Here is a 9,582-nt window from a genome sequence, read left to right as displayed (position 1 = left end):
AGATAGAAATATCTATCTAAAGTTAGAAGGAGATCAGATTCTGATCTGTGAAGTGTTTGTTGATGACATAATTTTTAGTGGAGATGACAAGATGAGCCATGCATTTGTAGATGAAATGAAGAAGGAATTTGAGATGTCACTAATCGGAGAGATTAAGCTCTTCACTGGACTACAGATTCAACAAATGAAAGATGGAATCTTTATCACTCAGTCCAAGTATGTCAAAGAGGTGTTGAAGACCTTTGGCATGGAAGAAAGCAAACCGGTTGGTACACCGATGATGACTGGTTGTAAATTATAAAAAGAAGATGACTCAGTATTGGTGAATGAGAAAGATTATCGGTCAATGATTGGTAAGTTGAACTATGTAATACACAGCAGACCAGACATAGCACATGCAGTGGGAATTGCTGCACGTTTTTAGAAAATTCCAAGAGAATCCCACTTGGTAGCAGTCAAGCAGATTCTGAGATATCTGAAGGGAACTATAGATTATGGATTGTGGTATCCATACAGTAAAGATTTCAATCTCAAACTGTTTAGCGATGTCGATTGGGCTGGTAATGTGGATGACCGAAAGAGCACAACTGGTGGTGCATTCTTTCTTGGTGGTAGACTAGTGTCATTGATGAGTAAGAAGCAAAGTTATATCTCTCAGTCTATAGCAGAAGCAAAATATGTAGCAGCATTTATGAACTACACTCAGACAATTTGGATGAAGCATGTACTAAGTGGTTTCAAAGTCCCTATATCTGAACCGGTGCGTATATTTTGTGACAACACAAGTGCAATTAATATTTCCAAAAATCTGGTATTGCATGCTAAAACCAAGCACTTCAAGCTCAAGTATCATTTATTGAGGGAGAAAGTTCAGAACAAAGAGGTTGTAATGGAACATGTTTCCAGTAAGGAACAGTTAGCAGACATATTCACCAAGCCTCTACCGAAGGCTACATTTATCTATCCAAGAGGTGAATTAGGGGTGTTTCCCCTTGAAGAGGTGAACTAAAGGTAGGTGTTCCACATTAGTTAGGTATTGCATTGTCAAAACTTTTTCAGGATTGGTGTGTTAAAGGATGCTACTCCTCAGGGGGAGCAACATAGTGGAACATGGATGTTTGTGCCTCCACTTTGGCATTGTTGTCAAAGGGGGAGAAGATGTGAAGCAGAGAAGATATCTGTAGTTTTGAAGACATAATATGGGGAGAAGATGTGAAGCAGAGAGATATCTTTGTATATTACCATCAATGCCAAAGGGGTAGATTATTGGCATATGTGCAGAGTTTGATGACATGATGATATTGTATGTTGTCATTGATGTCAATATGCTGAAGTATGAATCGGTATATTGAAGAAAGCAACTCGCAAGAGAACCGACATGATGGTATAAAGTGAACCGGTATGATGATGTGAACTGGTATGTTGTAATGTGAACCGGTATATGCAAAGTTTGTATCGGGGTTTCATTTGATATGACTACCAGTTGGTAGTCTCAGCTTCAGGGTTTTTGGTTGATGCATTCCAAGTCTATGTGACTCGACCAATGAAATTTTGTGATGGGTTAGTGGTCACGCCCACAAAAGGATATGAAAATCACAGTAAAACCTTTCCTGGGAATTGAGCATTCCATCAGGTGACCAATATCTCCCTCTGTAGATGTTCATTTACTTGTCAAACCAAGGGACGTATACTTTAAATGGCGCAGCAAAATATATGCACTAGGAACTTATTTTGGTCAAATCTTAGCAGAAATACATACTGGAAAGAAATTCTACCTACGCTACAGGAAAGTAATGCAAAGCTCTTTAACTCAACTATGATTTGATTAAAATAGAAATCATGGTAACTACAACTGAAACACAAACTATGAACTAGCCTTATGCTACAGGAACAAGCATAGTGATGGATTCCTTGTGCTGCAGGAGCAATGTAAAGTTGAGTTTGTATAAAAACTTTAAAGATGAAAGCAAACTGAAGCTTTAACAAGAAAGAACAACTAACTAACTACCTACAGATACCTACTAAGTGGGCCCCCTTAGCAAGCATCTCCTGATTACGCAGATGCTAAACTCAGAACTTCATTGAACTTTATTCATAAAAACAGAATGATATACATTGTCTTGTTGATATGGAAACTAACAACAAACTCTGTCTCTGGTTAAACAGATTCTATCTTTCATTATCATATTGATTCTTACATGATAACTACTATTCTGATTCTATCTTACTCTATCTATCATCTCCCTCCTCTCTCTCGCACAAGAGGAGAGCTTTATTTAAAAACAGGAGAGCAACTAACTAACTAACTCCATCAAAGAAAGACGTGGGAGTAAAATATATCCCCGAGTCAAGGAACAAACTTCATAAATGAATTTATGTGTTCAACCCAATCCAGAGAGAATCTAGCGCTCCACTCTTTTCCAATTAACTACCATTAAAATTCTTTCCCATGGTTTCAGTCACAGAGTCTTCGCCGGAGCTCCCTCGAAGTCGTGCAGGAAATGGACTTTACTGCAAGGCCGAGATCTATTGCGCTTGTCTTGATCATTCTTCAACAACTTGCGAAACAAAAGGTAACAGGAAACAAAAAAAGGCGTATGGCACATACACGATATCTATTCATTAATCACACATTTAAATTCACTTCATCATTCAAAAACTGTATACGATATATCAGTCATTTTAGGGAGTCAACGGGGCAATAAATGCAATCAAGTCAACACAATGAGCTGCAGGAATATAAAAGTATCTTGCTACAGGATATCCCAAAAAGGTTTCAACAAAGTCTGAACATTCATAAATAACAAAAGCAAAGGCATTTAAAAGTTTATCATAACATCCAAATTATGAGCATATTTTAAGCTCATCACTACCCCCTACTTAGTCCAATGTTGGTCCTCCAGCATTAACTTTCCTGGTGGTTTCTCTGAAGTCGGTGGCTGCTACATGACTCTGAAATGGATTTTTAAACTTGTAATAAAATCCTCTGAAATCCCGGCATTTTTCATACCTTTGGTCTTCTAATTCATTGTTAATATTTGTAGCCTGGTGAGGATAAAGTGGCCACATTAGCACAGGAGGTCTGAATGTCAGCGGCAACCACAGTTCAAATCTTGTTTGAAGTCCCAATTGAATATATCTGCTGGTTCATTTGAGAGCTGTTGTGAAATTTAGGGGACCATGCGGTTCTAATTTTCTTAACCCAACAGTTAATCTCTCCCATCTTTTCTCATTTCTGGTGAATGTCAATTTCCAAAATGAATATTGTTGTGCCTGGAATTCATCATATACTTGTTTTTTGATATCAAATATTTTCTCTCTTGCTGAAACATTATTAATACCATATGTCAGATCAAACCAATCTTTCAACATTACATGGGGGTTTGAACTTTGAGAACGTAATGGAACAGGCTCTGTTTTCTCAGCTTTCTCATATGTTTCCCACTGTCTGCCATAATTTGCCTCATTTACTGCCCATGACATAAATGCTCTCAAATGAATATCACCAATATATGGAAGAGGATTCCATTCTGTTTCAAATGGTATTAAAAAGCTATGCAAATAGAATTCACACAAGGAATTCCTTAACCAGTTAGGGGCTGCCTGGTATGCTTCATAGAATTCCTTGGTAGTATGAATTATAGGATCTTGGTTTCTGGAAATTCTCATCAATTGGAACCATAAAAACTGTTCTTTAAGACACAGAGCATAAACTCTGGGTGGTGGTCTACATTCCATAATCTGACCAGTTACTTTTAACATTTCGTCCATTTTTGCTTTCAACTCAGCAATTTCCTGTTTCTGACTTTCAATTTTCTTTTTCAATTTCTTCTTTTCTAGTCCCCATAGACTTTGTTGCATGTCAGTCTGCGCTATGTATCAGAAAGTTGGGGTTTGCAATGTAACTGTTTCCCAATTAGCTTTAACATATTCTTGAAACTCAATTAAAAACGTTCTCTTATACACAACAATGGCTTTACAAATTGCAGGGTGGAATACAACTTCACTAGGCACATTCAATTGTTCAGTCTGTTCTTGCTCTTGCTGCAAGATAAATTCTTCTTGTTGTTGTGGTGGAGAAGTATGTGCTTCCTCCGAAAATTGCATAGCAGCAGTAGCCAAATCATCAAGATTTGGTAACCCTTGCTCATTATGCCTTGTTTCTTTTGTCTCAACTTGTTCCTCTTCAGGAACGAACGAACTCTGGGCAGCATTCTCGATCACATTCTGAGAAACATTAAATTCAGACTCAACAGACCCTTCTGAAATTACAATCACCTCTGGTTGCGGTAAAACAGGGGAGGTCTTAGATTGTTTCCTTGCGGAAACCCTTCTTGGTACTGATGCGGTTGTAGGAGGTGTTCCGGTAGCTTTCCTCTTCTTTGTTTGTTTAGAGGGCTTTGGCCCACTAGAGGATGATGGTGAACTAGTAATAGCAACAGGTGTTGCTGTAGGAGAAACAGTTGTAGGGGGAGGTGCTGCAGGAGAAGGGCATTGCCTTTTCTGAGAATGAGGGTCAGATTTTGGGGACTTTTTTGCCTTTGTTTTTCCATTTTCTTTCCTAGTGGAAGACCTAGTTTGTACCCTAGCAGAGGATTTAGGTGCGAAAGCTGCAGGACCAGGTGCTATAGGAGTAGATGACCCTTGCCCTGTTTTACTGGTAGATGCAATTTATTTCTTCTTTTTTCTGAGGCCGTGGGGTAAGTACCCTAGGGGATTGTGAAATTTGCAAACTCTTTTGGGCAACAAATTGTTGCCAGGAGAGAGGTGAGACATCCTTCAAAGAGCGCTCAATCAGTAATTTAATAAGGCCATGATGAGCGACATAATCATCTTTCCCCTGTTGAGTTCCGTGGATACTTTGTTCTAAAAATTTTAACAAGAAATTCGGAACATTTATAACTAACCCATGCCTCATATGGCTCAATAATTTAAAATAATGAGAATGCAGATAGGAAAAATGGCCTTCACAGGTCAAATACCTGATTATGTAAATAGCATACTCTGAATAAGGAGGAGGCAACGATACGTGCCTGCATCCCTGCTTGGAGACTTCCAGAGGTCCATCAGTAGGCATTGAAAACTCAGCCTTTGCAGTTGCAGCATCTAAAGAAAAGTTTTCTCCAACAGTTGGAAGCCCAGTTACTTCAGCAATTCTATTTTCGGTTGCAACAACCGTTAGACCCCATATAGTGGCTTCCCCTTCAGAAAGGGTTCTCAAAAATTCTCCAGCAGCCTCCTCATCAAAATCATTTAAGCTCAAGAAATAATTTAACCATCCACAAAGGCTGAATGCATGGACTGTTTGCGGATTTTGCAATAACATTTCATGAGCTACAGGCTCATGTCACACCAACTGACCACCCATGTTTGTAGTTTTCCTTTAGCTGAACTCAATTCCTTGCTAAAGGTTCAAATTCTCTGTTTCCCTTTTTTGCTCTGGTTTTTCTTCTTTCGTGCCGTCACATTTCTTTCTTTTTTTCTAAAAATGAACTCTTTGTACAAGCAGTCTTAATCGAAAATCATGCAATAAAGAAGGACGTGCGAGCATATTTGAAAAGTACTAGAAAAGTATTAAAGAAAGATTATTTTGCAGTTATGGCAGCGGCGAAAAGACAGATTTTAAACGATGGATTACCCCGCCCCCTACTTAAAGTATGACATGTGTCCTCACATGTTGTAAAGAATAGGTAGAGGTTCGGGTAATAATGACCGGTACATGCATAGCAGTAAATGAATAGAATGAAATAAATCAAATATGCGATAAGAAAAGATATGACGTACCTTTGATAATTGCACGTACGTGTGAAGAAAGATGATGATATCTACATGAATTGACAAGTGGGAAAGATATCTTAATTAAGGCTGATGCAGATGGATGACATGGATGGGTGAGATGGGCAGAAGATAAAGAAGTGAAATGGGGGTGATAAATGAGAATGGAGAAAAACGGGTTTCCTTTTTAAAAAGAAAACATTTATTATGGGCATGTTTTTTTGAAAATTATGGTAACGCTGCAGGAGAAAGGCTAAAGCCTTCGGCTGCAGGAAGAGTAGCGGGAGGAACCTAAATGAATTACTACATGAATTCTTCCTTGGAGACTGGTTTGAGGTACAACCGGAGTCGGTGGGCATTCACTAGCAATTTGAAGCGGACTGGGTCTATTGTTACCAGCTATACAGCTCCATTGTCGAACACATTTTCAACTTCATAGGGGCCAAGCCAGCGTGTTGTGAGCTTACCTTGGTTTTCTTGAAATCTGGAATCATATAACAGAGCCCAATCTCCAGCAGAAAATTTCCTGGTTTTAATGTGTTGATCATGTCATTTCTTCCTTTGCTGTTGGATTACTTCTGTATGCTGCAGGGCGGTTTTTCTCATTTCATCCAAAGCATTTAGCTGCAGAAGACGGTCCTTCTGTGCTTCAGATATGTCTATATTGAGTTCAAGAGTTGTTCTCAAAGTTTTGTGTTCAAATTCTATGGGTAACATGGCTGTTTTCCCATAAAGCGACTCAAAAGGTGTAAACCCAGTTGTTGTTTTCCATGTAGTTCTGTAAGCCCAAACTGCTTCAAGAAGTATATTGCTCCAATCTTTTCTATGGATATGCACTGTCTTTATGAGGATCGCCTCAATTTCTCTGTTTGTTACCTCTGCCTGACCATTGGCCTGAAGGTGATAAGGGCTGGACTTCCTATGTTTGATTTTATAGTCATTCATTAGTGCAGTGATCAAATTTGACGTAAACTGAGCTCCTTGATCAGTTACAAGCTCTCTGGGAACTCCAAACCTTGTGAAAATTTGTTCATACAGAAACTCAGCAATTTTGTTATCTCGGGCATGAGTCATAGCTGCTACCTCGACCCATTTTGTTACATAGTCCGTGCAAATGAGAATGTATGACTTTCCATTTGATGGTGGATCAATTGGCCCTACAAAATCCATCCCCCATTTATCAAAAAGGGTGACTATTATCTGCGGATATAGTGACATTTCATTGGACTTAGTTGGTCTTCCCATGCACTGGCATCTGTCACATTTTCTTGTATAGGCCACAGCATCCTTATGTAATGTTAGCCAGTAGTACCCTGTTGTAAGAACTTTCATTGATGTTATTTTTGCTACAAAATGTCCTCCACATGGTTCATCATGGCAAGCATGCAATATGTCATAAGTTTCTTCTCTTACACATCTTCGCATTACTTGATCATGTCCAGTATAGAACAAACTATTTGCAATCCAGGAAAAGTTAAAACTTTTCTCTATTAACAATTTCTTTTCTTTTGGAGAAAAGTGGTCTGGTATTCTGTTAGCTGCTAGATAATTGACAATGTCTGCATACCAGGGTATATGTGTAGCGATGGAAAACAAGTGTTCATCTGGGAACCTATCATCAATGATGTCATGTTCAACAGGTGCAGCTGATTGAAGTCTTGATAAAAAGTCAGCTACAAGATTAGCTCTCCCTGGTTTGTCAATTATGGAAATGTCAAATTCTTGTAACAATAGGAGCCAACGTGCCAACCTACCAGAAATGGTAGGTTTGTTCATCAGATACTTAATTGCTGCATGGTCAGTATGGACGAATATCTGATAACCTGTGACATAATGCCTAAATTTATTCAAAGCATACACTACTACAAGCAACTCCTTTTCTGTGACAGTATAATTGAGCTGAGGACCTTGAAGGTTCTTGCTGATAAAGTAAATAACATGTTCAACTGAATTTTCTTTTTGATTCAGAACTGCTCCTATGCCAAAGTCAGAAGCATCAGCATGTATGTGAAAAGACAAATTCTATTTTGGACCTTGAAGAACAGGGGCTTTAGTAAGCAAGTCCTTTAGTTGTAGAAAGGATTTTTCACAGGCCTCTGTCCACTTAAATTGGGATTCCTTTGTTAACAAAGCATAAAGTGGACTTACAATTTTATTGAAGTCTTTAATAAACCTTTTATAATACCCTGCATGACCAAGAAAACTTCTGACATCTTTTTATTTTGCAGGAGTTTGTAAATTCTGAATTACTTCAATTTTTGCAGGGTCGACCTGAATTCCATTCTTTGAAACATGATGACCTCGAACAATAGCTTCTTCCATCATTAAAAAACACTTCTCACTGTTTAGAGACAAATTTTGCTCTCTACACCTTTTCAATACTTTTTCTAAATTTACCAGTGCTTCTTCAAATATGACTCCATAGGCAGTAAAATCATCCATGTAAATCTCCATACATTCATGAGATATATCAGCAAAGATACTAATTACTGCTCTCTGAAATGTTGCTAGCGCATTGCATAGGCCAAAAGGAAAGACCGAATAAGCAAATGTTCCCCATGGACAGGTAAAAGTGGTCTTATCTTGATCTTCAGGGGCAATTTTTATTTGATTGTACCCACTATAACCATCCAAAAAGGAAAAATATCTTTTGCCAGACAGTGAGTCTAGTACTTGATCGACAAAAGGTAGTGGAAAGTGATCTTTTTTAGTGGCACTGTTCAATTCTCTGTAATCTACACATACTCTCCATTTTCCACCTTTCTTGGGGACAATGACTAATGGAGAAACCCATTGACTGTCAGAGATTGGATAAATAAAACCAGCATCAAGCAACTTTTGAAGCTCACTTTTAACTATTTCTTTAAGTGTTGGATTTACTTTTCTTTGAGGTTGTCTAATTGGTGAACAATCTTCTTTGATATATATCCTATGAGTAAAAACTCGAGGATCTATTCCTTGCATGTCCCCATATTCCCATGCAAAAGCTTTATGTTGTTCTTGTAGCATTTTTAATAGGTCAGCTTGTTATTGATATTCAAACAATGACCTTGAGACAATTCTATCTGCTCCGTGAGATTACTCATAGAGTCTACAGGTAATGTTTGTATCTCTTGTGGAAGCAAATTATGAAAAATCGCTAGAAGTTTAGGCAGTGAACTTTCAGAATCTGGTTGCTACAGGAAACATTGTAAATGAGTACCATTTGGATCAGATGAACTACCCATATCAGAGTTGTACTGTAGAATTTGAAACAACAAGGCATCTTCACTCTGAAGTTGTGAGAATGGGTCATTTTGAATCATCATTAATTGAGTCAAAGAATTGGCTTCTTCAATTTCCTCCCCCATATCTGGCCAAACAAGTTGGGACAAATCTGGCGGAGGTCTAGCAGGCAGATACAGAGCCAATTTCTTTGTGGACTGCCCATCAGAAATGGTCATATCTCCAGAACGACATCCTATAAAAGCATCAACAGTTGCTAACCATGGTCTACCAAGAATAATTGGATATCCTCCTAAAGTTGTCTTAACTGATAATATTGTGAAATCAGCAGGATATTCCCAAGTTTCAAGAATGACAATTACATCTTCTACTATGCCATCAGGTTTAACTGTGGAGCTGTCTGCAAGCTGCAGAACTGTGGGTGTAGACCTAATGTTTAAAATGTTCAGGGAGTCTATAGTATGCTTTGTCATGACATTAATGGCAGCACCTAAATCAATCAAAACATTTTTTACAACTTGGCCATTTACATTTATCTGCACTACAGGACTTCCAGGGTCAATATATTTTGGAATAACTACA

Source organism: Cryptomeria japonica, chromosome 6 (genome assembly GCF_030272615.1).
Source record: "Cryptomeria japonica chromosome 6, Sugi_1.0, whole genome shotgun sequence".
Taxonomy (NCBI): domain Eukaryota; kingdom Viridiplantae; phylum Streptophyta; class Pinopsida; order Cupressales; family Cupressaceae; genus Cryptomeria; species Cryptomeria japonica.
The sequence above is the reverse complement of the archived record's forward strand: the minus strand, read 5'-3'. Positions refer to the sequence as shown.